The sequence below is a fragment of the Protopterus annectens genome, chromosome 8.part0 (genome assembly GCF_019279795.1).
Source record: "Protopterus annectens isolate FY-2018-M chromosome 8.part0, PAN1.0, whole genome shotgun sequence".
NCBI lineage: Eukaryota > Metazoa > Chordata > Ceratodontiformes > Protopteridae > Protopterus > Protopterus annectens.
The window spans coordinates 783493156-783505749 of record NC_056741.1 but is presented as its reverse complement, the minus strand read 5'-3'; the positions used below and the strand labels follow the sequence as shown (position 1 = coordinate 783505749).

The 12594-nt window shown below is 43.1% G+C and overlaps 1 protein-coding gene across 1 annotated transcript in view; it reads left to right on the top strand.

Annotated features, from left to right (window-relative positions):
• LOC122809044 (V-type proton ATPase subunit G 3-like) overlaps window positions 1-12594 on the top strand; it is a 222758-nt gene that overhangs the window by 208625 nt on the left and 1539 nt on the right. The gene's annotated exons all lie outside the window — the stretch shown is intronic.

Sequence of the window (12594 nt, the reverse complement as noted above, 5' to 3'; positions counted from 1 at the left end):
ATCAGCACACCATAAAACACCACAACTGGGTTTAAATGCAATAGTAAATAAGAGTGATTATCAATAAACTAATTAAGTAGTGAGTCCCAAGAGTCCCAAGACTCACATTCCATGTTCCTAAGCACCCTGGAGAATATTAGGGTCCAACCTAACACCCTCTTATTAGGCGACTTCAACTAACCCTCCATTAACTGGGAAAACTACTCATGTACCAGTACACTTGCCCAACGTTTCTTGGAGTTCATTAATTCCAATGCCCTGGACCAGCTCATTCTTACCCCCACTAGAGGTAGCAACATCCTTGACCTGGTCATTACTAACATGGGCGACCATTGCTCTATACCAATAGTCAACTCCTCCCTGGTTAGATCCGACCACAAACTAATCACCTTGGAAATCCACATCCTGCCCCCCCCCCCCCGCAAAGGTAACCAGCATGAAAATTTTCTCCAAATTTAACTTTGGGTTCCTAAAAACAGAGGTGGCTAACTTCGCAGCACCCATGCAAATGGAGAATAGTTGTATGACTGCCGAATCATACACCAATGCACTGTACGAACACGTACACAAATGCATGAATCTCGCCATACCCAATAGAACCAAGACACTCTCCTCAAAAAAAGGAAGCCACTCTGGTGGTCCCCTGCCATAAACAAACTCTACAACAGAAGGAGAAAACTGATGTGGAATAAGGTGAAGTCCTAAGACTAGAAAGACTCCCTTATCAGCCTCAACAAAAAGTTGAGATCCCTCATCAAATCCTCTAAAGCTAGCTATGAAAACAGAATTGCAGCAGATAGTAAAGATGACCACATGGCCTTCTATAGTTATGTAAAGAATCTCCACGGCAATACCCAGATTTCCTCTGAGCTACTGCACAATGGTACCTCCTATACTGAGCCAACAGATATTGTCAGTATACTGGCCGACAGATTCAGTGCCAACTTTACCCCACCCCCCAAAGGACCAATCACAATATCAGTAGATTTCCAGGCACTCAGTATTACTGCTGCACAGTTTTAAACAGCACTGTCCAAGGCCTAGAATACAGCTTCTATGGGATCTGACAATATCCCTGGCTGTGTTCTACATGAACTACAGAGTGAACTGGCACCTCACCTGTGTGCCCTGTTCATTCATAGCCTCACCTCAGGCTTTGTCCCTACCGAATGCCGCACTGCTACAGTCATCCCTCTCCACAAAAGAGGAGCAACTACAGACCCTGGGAACTATTGCCCCATTAGCCTGATGAGCCTGATATGCAATGCTATGGAACGCATCATCATGGACCTAATAAACAAGGATATAGGGAATCTCCAAACTCTGTATCCCACGCAGTTTGGTTTTGTGAAGGGTAGATCATGCCTGCTCAACTTGGTCGACTTCTTTGAGTCAGTCACCAGAGCTGTGGATGAAGGCAAGGTGGTTCATACAGCCTACCTTGATCTGGCCAAGGCTTTTGATACCATTCCCCACTCAGGAATCATAGAAACACTCACTAAGCTAGGCATTAATCCCTATATCACTAGGTGGGTTGCAAACTGGCTGACACATAGAGCCCACAGTGTAAAAGTAGCTGACTCCAAGTCAGACTGCTGACTAGTCATGAGTGGAGTCTCATAGGGTTCATTCCTGGGTCCTCTCCTGTTTGGTATCTAGTTCTCTGAAGTCCAGGCCAACACGAAGGGACTCTGGCTGATAAAGTTCTCAGTTGATTGCAAGTTGGGAGCTATTATTAACTCCCCAAGTGATGTTGACATCCTACAGAATGGCCTCACTGAGACCAACGACTGGTTTCAGAACCATGGCCTTAAGCTCAATGCCAAAAAATGTGTCATCATCCCCTTTGGGAAAAACACGGTTCCCATGAATTACCACATTGATGGTAGTCCACTGAACACAGAAGGCATTATAAGAGATCTCGAAACACAGGTTGACAGCAACCTCTCTTTTGATCACCACATTGCCACTGTAGTCAGAAAGTCCTTCTATGTGGCACATGTCATTACTAAGGGTTTTGCATCCAGGAATAAAGAGGTCATTGTCTCCCTCTACTCTTCCCTCATTAGAGCAATAATTGAGTACAATTCCCCATTTGGCATGTACCACACTAGACACCTGCTGGAGAGGCCACAAAAGTACCTCACAAAGAGGATCCTAGGCCTTAAACACTTGTCTTATAGGGACAGACTCAAAAAACTCCAACTATTCTCTGTCTCATATCATTTACTTAGAGGAGATCTCTGCTTGACTTACAAAGCCATGTCTGATCCAGCTGTGTTAGAAATGCTACATCTAAAGAAATCCCAATCCCTCCACACCACACGCTCCAGAGACCTCATCCTCATTACCACAATTAACAGAACATGCTGGAGGGACAGGTTCATAACCCAGAGACTGCTCATGCTGTGGAATAGACTTCCCATACATGTCAAGCAGAGCATCTCGTTGACTCTCTTCAAGAGAAATCTTGATGAGTGGATGGGAAACAGAAAATTCACCCCGGGGATAACTTCAGTGGCTCTACTCGACAGAGGCACTGGGAACTAAGGTCGGATGGCACTATGCCAGGGTAATCCTATGGCTAGGCTTGTAAAGGCCCCAGGGCCATTAGCCTAGTACTCACTTATGAACCTATGAATAACTTAACCCATACAAAAAACAAGCTAAGTAAAATAATACAATAAAAGCAGTACTTTAAAAACATAATTTTGAGTAATTGAAAACTGTCTTTAGCACATAAAAAGGTATATCTTTCCTTAAGAAACATGTTCATTCCATTTAAAAAGAAAACTTGTATAAGGGAAATGTATATAATAACCCCATGTATGTTGTAGTCAGATCCCTCCAGCCAAAGGGAGAAGTTAACATTTTATAATTTAGCAGCCGTTGTTTTAAGGATAGGCTGAATGGAAATATATTAATTTAATCCAGGTGAAATGGTAGTGTCCAGCCTAATTTGCTAAACAAATTCCTGGTACTCTGTTCTGCTCTCCCACTGCCTCCCTCTAATGCTTGGGCATACATTTTCTAGAATGCTAAATTCAAATTTAGTGAAACCCTTACATATCAGTGAGTATTTGTACAAAGCATTATTCATTTTCCCTCCATACCTCTCAACCTCTTAGAGCAAGACATCTGGGCAAAGCCATAAATAAAAGTGGGACAAAGGCCCAAAAATAGGGACAATTTTTAAATCTTGCTCTTATAAATTTAGAAAGTAGGTAGAATAACAAGTTTTGCACTAACATGAATTTTCTGAAGGGTATGAAGTCTGAAAACCAAATGTCTGTCATTATTTTTTAACTTCAGTCTTTAATAATTTGTCACTAATTTGCCAGGGATCACGTCAGTCCCCCTACTAGACAGGGGTCCAGGGAAGTAAATATTGTCGGAAGAAATATCCAGGGAATTCTTATGGCTAGGCTTGTATAGGCCCTAGGGCAGATAGCCTAGTACCAACCTATGAACCTATAAGAAAAGCACAATTTCATTAAAAATGGACCATAAATCTGGACATTCTGGGAAAATCTTTACAGTTGAGAGGTATGATTTCCCCTTCTCATATCAAACAAGTGTTCATGTATCCTTTTGGCCAATTTCCTGTTGTTTTCTCCTACATAAAAAGACTGACATCGTTGATAAACTACTATATACACCAGTCCTTTTGTCTCACAATTGCATTTTTGCAACTTAATTTCTGTGCAACAGTAATTGTTAAAAGAAAACACCATCTTAACCCAAATGTAATTGCAATAACTACATTTACCACATTTGATGGTTCCCTTCACATCCACCTTCTTTTCTTTTTCCAAACTTTTCTTTATATTTATATCTACTTTGTAGATGAACTGGGGGCTTCAACCACCAAGTCATAAACTTCCTCATCTCTCTTAAGAATAGCGCTTTAATAGTGTTTACAAGTAGCTTGTTTTCTTCTTGCTCAAAATAAGCACATTTTCAATACATTTATCTTTTCTTTTGCAGATCTTCACAAAATAATTATTTGTACCACAGATGTTCTTTGTGTTTCACTGTTGTAGTCATCACTCTTGGGTTATCTGCCTGCAGGTAGCCCTCAGTCGGCCCAAATACCAGAATCTTGGGATTTCTGTATCGGATGCTGTCGCCTCTTCCATGACGTCAGGTTGTCAGGGGTATAAAACATGCAGCCGACGCCATTACATCAGCTTTTCTTGCTGCATGGGAGCCTGAAGCAGAAGCAGTTCGCAAGTGCCGGTCGGCGCTACCTGAAATTTTCATTTTTGAAATTTCAAACCTGAAGTCTTCTAAAGCTAAGTACCCTGTTGGGGATTCTTTTCTCTTGCTCTAACCGATGTCAGAAAATGTTAACAATTGTCTTGCCTGTGGAAAGCAAATACCTCACAGAGATTTTATTCTTACTGCGTCACCCGTTTAGGCCCAAACCATGACGTTCCTCACTGTCAGTTTGTTGCTTTGTTTAACACCCGAACTATTCGTCGTCGGCCTATCTTTGGTGCTAAATTCTTTCGCTCTCGTTCTCTGTATTCTGAAATGGCTTTGGTAAGCCATCCGACTACCGATCTTCTGATAAAGACAGAGACAGACTGCATAGGTCCAAAACTGCCAACGATGCTTCCATTGAGCTAGTCGCCAGTCCGCCAGTACTCAGTGAGGCACCTTCGCAACCCCTGATACCCGCTTCTACAGATTTGAAGGCCTCTGCTGAGACCCATTCGGAGTCTGGTATGCCGCAAGATGCTTTTTCGATTAAGGAACCTGCGGATGTCTCTACCTTGGATGGGTCCGGAGCCGCTGTGCAGGCACTGGCTTCTGAGGGTGTATTCCAACCTTCTGATGTTCATATTAAACCTACTAGTTAGTTTCAGACTAAAACGACTGAGTTTCTCAGGCCCAGAGTTTGCACTACACCTAGAAAACCGATTACCAAAACACACGCTGAAGCTCCAATGCCACAGAAACAAATGCTTAGAATGGCTGAAGACCTTATAACTCTAATCAGGGGAAGCTAGCCTTCCCCCTCTAAAAGACAAAGAATTGATTTACCTTCTGATTCAACAGACCATGAGTCAGATGACACTGATCCCTCTGATTACCAGGACATACCCTTATCTACCTATGAGGATTCAGATGCAGAGGATTCCATTTCCTCTGCCTCCCCTCTAGAGGACATTTTTTGGTGAAACCTTGCATACCTTAAGAGAGCATTTCCGCTGGGAATGCCAGGACTACCCACAGTCCAAGAAGAGACTCAGAGAATTTTTAAACTTGCCTCAGCACAGGTCTCTAGCTATACCCCCTGTCCTGTTATTTTGTAGATGATGTTTTCATGGAATTCAGTCTTACTCCTGATACTTTACCACCAGCTCCTAGAAAGCCTGACAGGTACTACAGGGTATCTGACTCTCACAAATTTCTCTTTAAGAATCCCAATGCACATCCAGAGACCATTTCCCAGGGACTTAAAGGTATTAAGGCTACTACAGCCAAAAATCCTACCCCTTCAGACAGGGATTCAAGGGCTCTAGACAGATGGGGCAAGAAGGTATATACCTCGGCAGCTCTTGCCATCAGGGCTTTAAATTACCAGTTTCACATGTTGAAGTACCAGCAGCATATTATGGAACTAATTAAACAAAAAATGTTCTTGCTTCCAGATTTTGCAGAAAATAAAGATTTACAAGAGTTACTGCATTCTGCAAACCAAGTCAGTAAACATACTTTGCAGTGTGGATTTGATGCCTTAGAAGCATCTTGCAGGGCTGCTGTCACTGGGTCTGTACTGAGAAGGCATGCTTGGCTGACAGAACAAATCTTGCCAGACCATGTCAAAGCAAAATTACTAGATGCTCCATTAAACCAGGAATGTTTGTTTGGCACAAAAGCAGAAGAGGTTCTTAAACAGATGGAGGAAAAAGCTAAATCTGTGCAAACTGTTAAAGATTTCTTACAGGTGCAGCCACCTAGATTCAGTAGGCATTGGCCTTCTAAAAACTGGTCCTTTCCAGTCCCTACCAGGTCTTCACAGCCCAAACCCAGGGGTGGCAGACCACCAAGGCTACAGTTTCAGGGTACTCAGAGATCTAAACAATGGAGTGCTCCCCCCCCTCAAAAACAGGGAGTGGTAAGCCACCCCCTTATGGAAAAAAATTCAGAATGACTTGTCTATCCTTCCCAGCCATGCCCAAGTATTTGCACCCCTTGGGGGGAAAACTCACCCTGCATGCAAAAAAAATGGATGTCCATTACGCAGGACTGATGGTTCCTAAGCATTATATCCCAGGGATACAGATTCTACTTCCACTCACTACCAACCCCAAGCGGGTTGCCAGACCTTCCTCCAAACCAGTGGGCAGAGGCTCAAAAGCAAGTACTTTCTCTTCTCAGTATCAGGGCTATTCAACCTGTTCCAATAGAGCAAAGAGGACAGGGTTTCTACTCCAGACTGCTCCTGGTGCCCAGAAAATAGAGCTCTTGGTGCCCTATCCTGGACCTGTCCATTCTCAACACCTTCCTGGTGGTCCCAAAGTTCAAAATACTTACACTACAACAGCCACTTCCTATGCTAGCCAAGGACACCTGGCTAGTCAACCTAGACCTAAAAGAAGCTTATCTGCACATCCACATAAGGGAATCTTGCAGGAAATATCTACGTTTCAGGGTAAGGTCTATGCATTATCAGTTCTCTGCACTTCCTTTTGGCTTATATACTGCACCCAGGGTATTCACAAAGTGCATGGCTCCAGCAATTACATACTGCAGGCAGGGAAATATTCAAATTTATCCATATTTGGATGATTGCCTGATTCAGGCGGACAGTCAGGAATTGCTACTTCAGCATCTGGCATTTGTAAAGAGACTTCTAACTTCTCTGGGGTACACCATCAACGAAAAGAAATCGCATCTGGTGCCCAGCCAAAAGATTGTATTTCTGGGAGCAAGCTTGAACACAACTTCCCAGATGGCATTCCTTACACCAGAAAAGCAGGTTTATTTGACAAACTACTTCAAACTAATGGCCACCAGAACCCAGATGTCTGCAAGAAAAATACTGCAAGCCCTAGGGTTCATGGCCTCATGCATTCTACTAATTCCATATGCAAGACAGCATATGAGGAAACTTCAATGGTACTTAAAAAGTCTCTGGTGCCAACATTCTCAGGACCTGGAAACAATTATTCCTATCATTGCTTGTCTAAGGGCAGAGTTCTTTTGGTGGGCAGAGGCTTGCAACCACAACAAGAGACTCCCTTTCACTCAACCCCTCGCCACCCAAACTCTGACAACAGACGCATCAGACTATGCATGGGGGGGGGGGCTCATATGGCTGGCAAATGCATTCAAGGCAAATGGAGCCCAGGACAAATTCACCTACTTAGCAATCAAAAAGAAATGTTAGCTATACAGAATGCTCTGACAGCCTTCAAAAACCTTATCCTTCCAGGACAACTCTTGATAAAGATAGACAACACCACAGTTATTTGGTACATAAACAAGCAGGGGGGACTCATTTCTACCCACTCTGCAGGTTAGCCATGGCCCTGTGGAACACAGCCTTGAGCAACCAAGTGCACCTGCAAGCTCAGTTCTTGCCAGGCAAACAAAATTCACTGGCAGACGACTTAAGCAGAAATCTACTGGTCCCACACCAGTGGAAACTGGAACCCAACTGGGGGACACCAGAGGTGGACCTCTTTGACTCCCGCCAAAACCATCAATTGAGCAAATTTTGCACCAGAAATCCCCACAGCCAAGCATGGAAAGTGGATGCCCTATCCTTTACATGGGAAAACCTCTCAATTTATGCCTTTCCCCCTCTGCCCCTCCTCTCAAAAGTACTACTCAAGATCAAATAGGACAAACCAAGGACAATCCTTATTGACCTGGATTGGCCCCGCCAGCACTGGTACCCACTCCTACACGGTCTGGCAGTAGTGCCACCCTGGCACCTACATCAGACCCCCTCCCTGCTGTCTCAGCAGGAGGGACAGATTTTGCATCCTCAGCTGCAAACCATGAACCTTGCAGCCTGGCTTATTCCCTGAAAACTCCACCAGCAACCCTCAGCAAACAGGTGCTGGACATCATCCTTGAGGCCAGATGGCCTAGTACTAGGAAATCCTATTCAGAAAAATGGAAAAGATACTGTTCTTGGAGCCAGTCTCAAGGAAAGGACACAGCCATGCCCACCTTACCTCAAATCATAGATTACCTAGCAGAACTGCTCCACAAAGACCTATCCCTTTCTTCTATTAAGATTCATGCCTCAGCCATCTCAGCTCATTATAATACTGAGCCACCTCTCTTTTCTCACTCTCTGGTCAAACAGTTCCTGAGAGGAGCTAACAATTTAAGACCCCTGAGGAGAGGACCCACCCTTGCCTGGGACCTTAACTTTATACTAGAAAAGCTCACGCTTCCCCCTTTTGAGCCTGCTGCTACAGCACAGTTAAAATTCCTCTCTTGGAAAACAGCCTTACTTCTAGCCATCACTTCAGCAAGAAGAGTGTCTGAGTTACAGGCACTAATGGCTGTGGAACCCTTCATTATTTTCCATGCTGACAGGGTTCCCTCAAGACTAACTCATCTTTTTTGCCCAAGGTGGTATCTGGTGTGGCTCTAATCCAATCTATCCATTTACCAACCTTTTTCCCTAATCCTCAGAATAAAGGGGAAAGGATCCTGCACTCCTTGGATGTGCACAGACAACTCAGGTTCTATCTTGACAGGACTAAGCCTTTCAGAAAATCTGACCAGCTGCTAGTTAGCTTTTCTACAGGGGCAGAGGGCAAGGCCATTTCAAAGCAAACCATTTCCAAATGGATAGCACACTGCATCCATTTCTGCTACAAGCACCATAGAAAACCTACCCCACAGGGGATCAGAACTCATTCCACTAGGGCTACCTCAACCTCTACAGCATTTCTTAGGGGAGTCCCTACCAGGGACATCCTGGAAGCTGCAACCTGGAGTTCTGTACACACCTTCACCAAGCATTACCCCTTACCTGTCTTTTCTTAATCCAGAGCAAGATTTGCCACTTCAGTCTTACAAGGCCTGCTAGCCAGCCCTACTATTTCTTGACTGCCTCCACCCTTCCTCAGCTTTGGGAATCAACCCAAGTGTGATGACTGCAACAGTGAAACACAAAGAACATAGTACAGTTGTGTACACTTACCATAAATGTAGATGTTCGAGTGTATTCACTGTTGCAGTCCTGGTTACCCTCACTCCAGGCCCCTGACTCTTCTATGCTTTCTACCTATCCTCCTTTTGGCCATATCTTATAGCTATGGTATTTACTTTTTACTAAAGGTGCTCCACACTATGTAATTGCTTCCTATCTTGGGGGCTCCTGACATCTGGGGGAAGAAAAACTGATGTAATGGCATCAGCTGCGTGTTTTATACCCCTGATGACCTGACGTCATGGTAGAGGCGACAGCATCTGACACAGAAATCCCAAGACTCTGATATTTGTGCCGACTGATGGCTACCTGCAGGCAGATAATCCAAGTGTGGTGACTGCAACAGTGAATACACAAGAACATCTACATTTATAAGTGTACACAACTGTACTTTTCTACAAAACCAACTAAATGCCGGACACTTGCTCTCCATATGATTATAGCAACACCTAATACTTTAGACTTGACTTTCAACTGTGTTATAGTTCTTACTGACTTGCTGGCTTCCCTTTCATTGCCATTACTGTTACAATGCATTCTCACATTTTCATTTTTTCACTAGTTTCAATTTTTGTCTTACACAATTTTATTTTCTCTGTCAATTGTTTTAACTGTGTATTTGTAATTTTACTTTTTCTGTTTATATCCAGAGCTTTAAATAAGGTCAGGTCAACTTTTCTTAAAATCTTGTCTCTTTTTTTACCATGTATTCCATTACTTCCAATCCTGCCACTTATTAGCAAATTATTAAACTTACTAGATTCACAGTTATTGCCTCACTTGTTTAGCCCTGCAACAAACATTTACAGTGTCCATTCTGGTGGAGATTTAAATCCCTGGTGCAGGTATGAGTGATTTGATTGCAAAGATACAGGAGAGTTTCCATTCTGGTGGTGATTTAAATTCCTGGTGCTGGTATTAGTGGAGCTGTTTGACTTACAAAGATACAGGAAATAAAGTAGGATAAGGCCCCTAATGATACAGAATGCGAGACACTGTTTGCCCTATAATAACCTACCAGAAACTGACTAAAGGAACAGTATTGGTAAGCTAGAAGAGCATTAATGCTTGTGCTTGAAATATTTGTATGAATGTGTGTATAGTGCTTCAACCCTTTCCAGGTAACTCAGAGACTTTAGACGAACAGTCTTCTTGGTTAGGAACCTCCGAGGCCTTTTCACTTACTTAATATGTTTAGAAAGGTAAATCTTGAATGGTGTATTATGCTGAATCATCATCATCTTCTTTCGGCTGTTCCCGCTAGGGGTCGCCACAGCGGACCACCTGTTTCCATTTCTTCCTGTCCTCTGCATCTTGCTCTATCACACCAACCACCTGCATGTCCTCTCTCACCACATCCATAAACCTTATCTTAGGCCTTCCTCTTTTCCTGCTACCTGGTGGCTTCATCCTTAGCATCTTTTCCCAATATACTCAGCATTCCTCCACAGCACATGTCCAAACCAACATAATCTTGTCTATCTGGCTTTGTCTCCAAATCTTCCAATCTGGGCTGACCCTCTAATATACTTATTCCTAATCCTGTCCACCCTTGTCACACCCAGTGCAAATCTTAATATCTTTAACTCTGCCACATCCAGCTCAAGCTCCTGCCTTTTTGTCAATGCCATCTGTCTCCAACCCATATAACATAGCTGGTCTCACTACCCTCTTGTAGACCTTCCCTTTCTACTCTTACAGGTACTCGTCTGTCACAAATCACTCCTGACACTCTTCTACACCCACACCATCCTGCCTGTACTGTCTTCTTCACCTGTCTTCCACACTCACCGTTACTCTGGACTATTGACCCCAAGTATTTAAAGTCATCCACCTTCGCCACCTCTACTCCTTGCATCCTCACCATTCCTCTATCCTCCCTCTCATTCACACACATCTATTCTGTCTTAGTCCTGCTGACCTTCATTCCTCTTCTCTCTAGAGTATATCTCCATCTCTCCAGGGTCTCCTCCACCTGTTCCCTACTCTCACTACAGATCACAATGTCATCTGCAACATCATAGTCCACGGGGACTCCTATCTGATCTCGTCTGACAACCTGTCCATCACCATCGCTTTTATTTCATGTGGTGCATTATGCTGAATAATTAGTCAAATTAGGAATGTACAAAGAAGGGTAATAACTTCTTTTGACCTATGCCTCTACATATTAGTTGTGCTAGGTAAAAGGATTTTTCTGATTATTGTTGCTATATGGTTGTCAAAAGAGAGCAAACTACTGATCCAGGTTCTAGGATACTTGACAAAATTATCATTTTGGAGTGGAGTGTCGGCTATTCTGTACATTGAAAGAAAGAGTTATCAACTGGGATACTACTGCAATTTTCATAGTTAATTTTAGCCTGTGTTTTCATATATCACTTGTTTATGAGGCTTAGTTTCTACTGTAATGAATGGGTATCAGAGGAAGATTTGACAATAATGTCCAGTTTACAGTTAGCTGTGACCTTAGTTAACCAAAAGTCCTGATTCCTGGTCTGCAAACTGGAGAAGAATATGCCAAAAAGGACAGGTTCCAGTACTGAGCCCTGGGGCACACCATTAGTTACATTCATATTTTCCAAGAAGGTTCCTGTCATATTAACTGTGGGGGTTCTATCTTTCAGACAGATGACTCTCCACCTCATCACATATGGATCTATTTTTAAGGCACTTGTAGTATGGGATATAATGCTGAATGCTTTGACCAGGACCATTAACTAAGTTGTGCTATTTTTTCTAAAGATAATTCAAAAATTAATTGTTTTTTATCTATGCTTACTTTATGTGGTATACACAAAAATCATATGTCAGAGCAGAGCAAAGTTCTCTGCTCACTTTGGTAGAGATGCACTGAGTGCATAAGTCAGGTTCCAAGACAAGCACAATTTGCATGGTGCTGAATCCCATTAAATACTCCAATGAATGTCTCTGAATTGCCCATCTGACCAATTGTCACAAATGTGCAACAGGAAGAACTGTAGATGGGGACTCATTAAGACACCTTCACAGATGCAAGTTTGGTCCACTCCATTAACAGCAAACCAAGGTATGTTGTTGGAACCCCATAGCAGAAAGAAGATGAACATGGATAATAGCTGGTACACTTACACTGCTGTACTTGTATGTTGCATTCTACATAGTTCTGGATAGCATCATCATCAGTGATGGTCAGGGGTCTAATCACATGGGCCATGCTCACTGACCGCAGCATTTGCATCAGAAATACTGAGTGGTCCTCATAATGCTCAGTTGTAAATCACTGCACATCTGAATAGTGACCTTTTGTGATTCACTGCTTTCTTATGTAATATGCAAGGCCATACATAGTGGCCTTGTATAGTAAAAAAGTGTTTACGAATCCAAGCCACATCTTCACAATTAACTCTTGCAATAGGGTTACA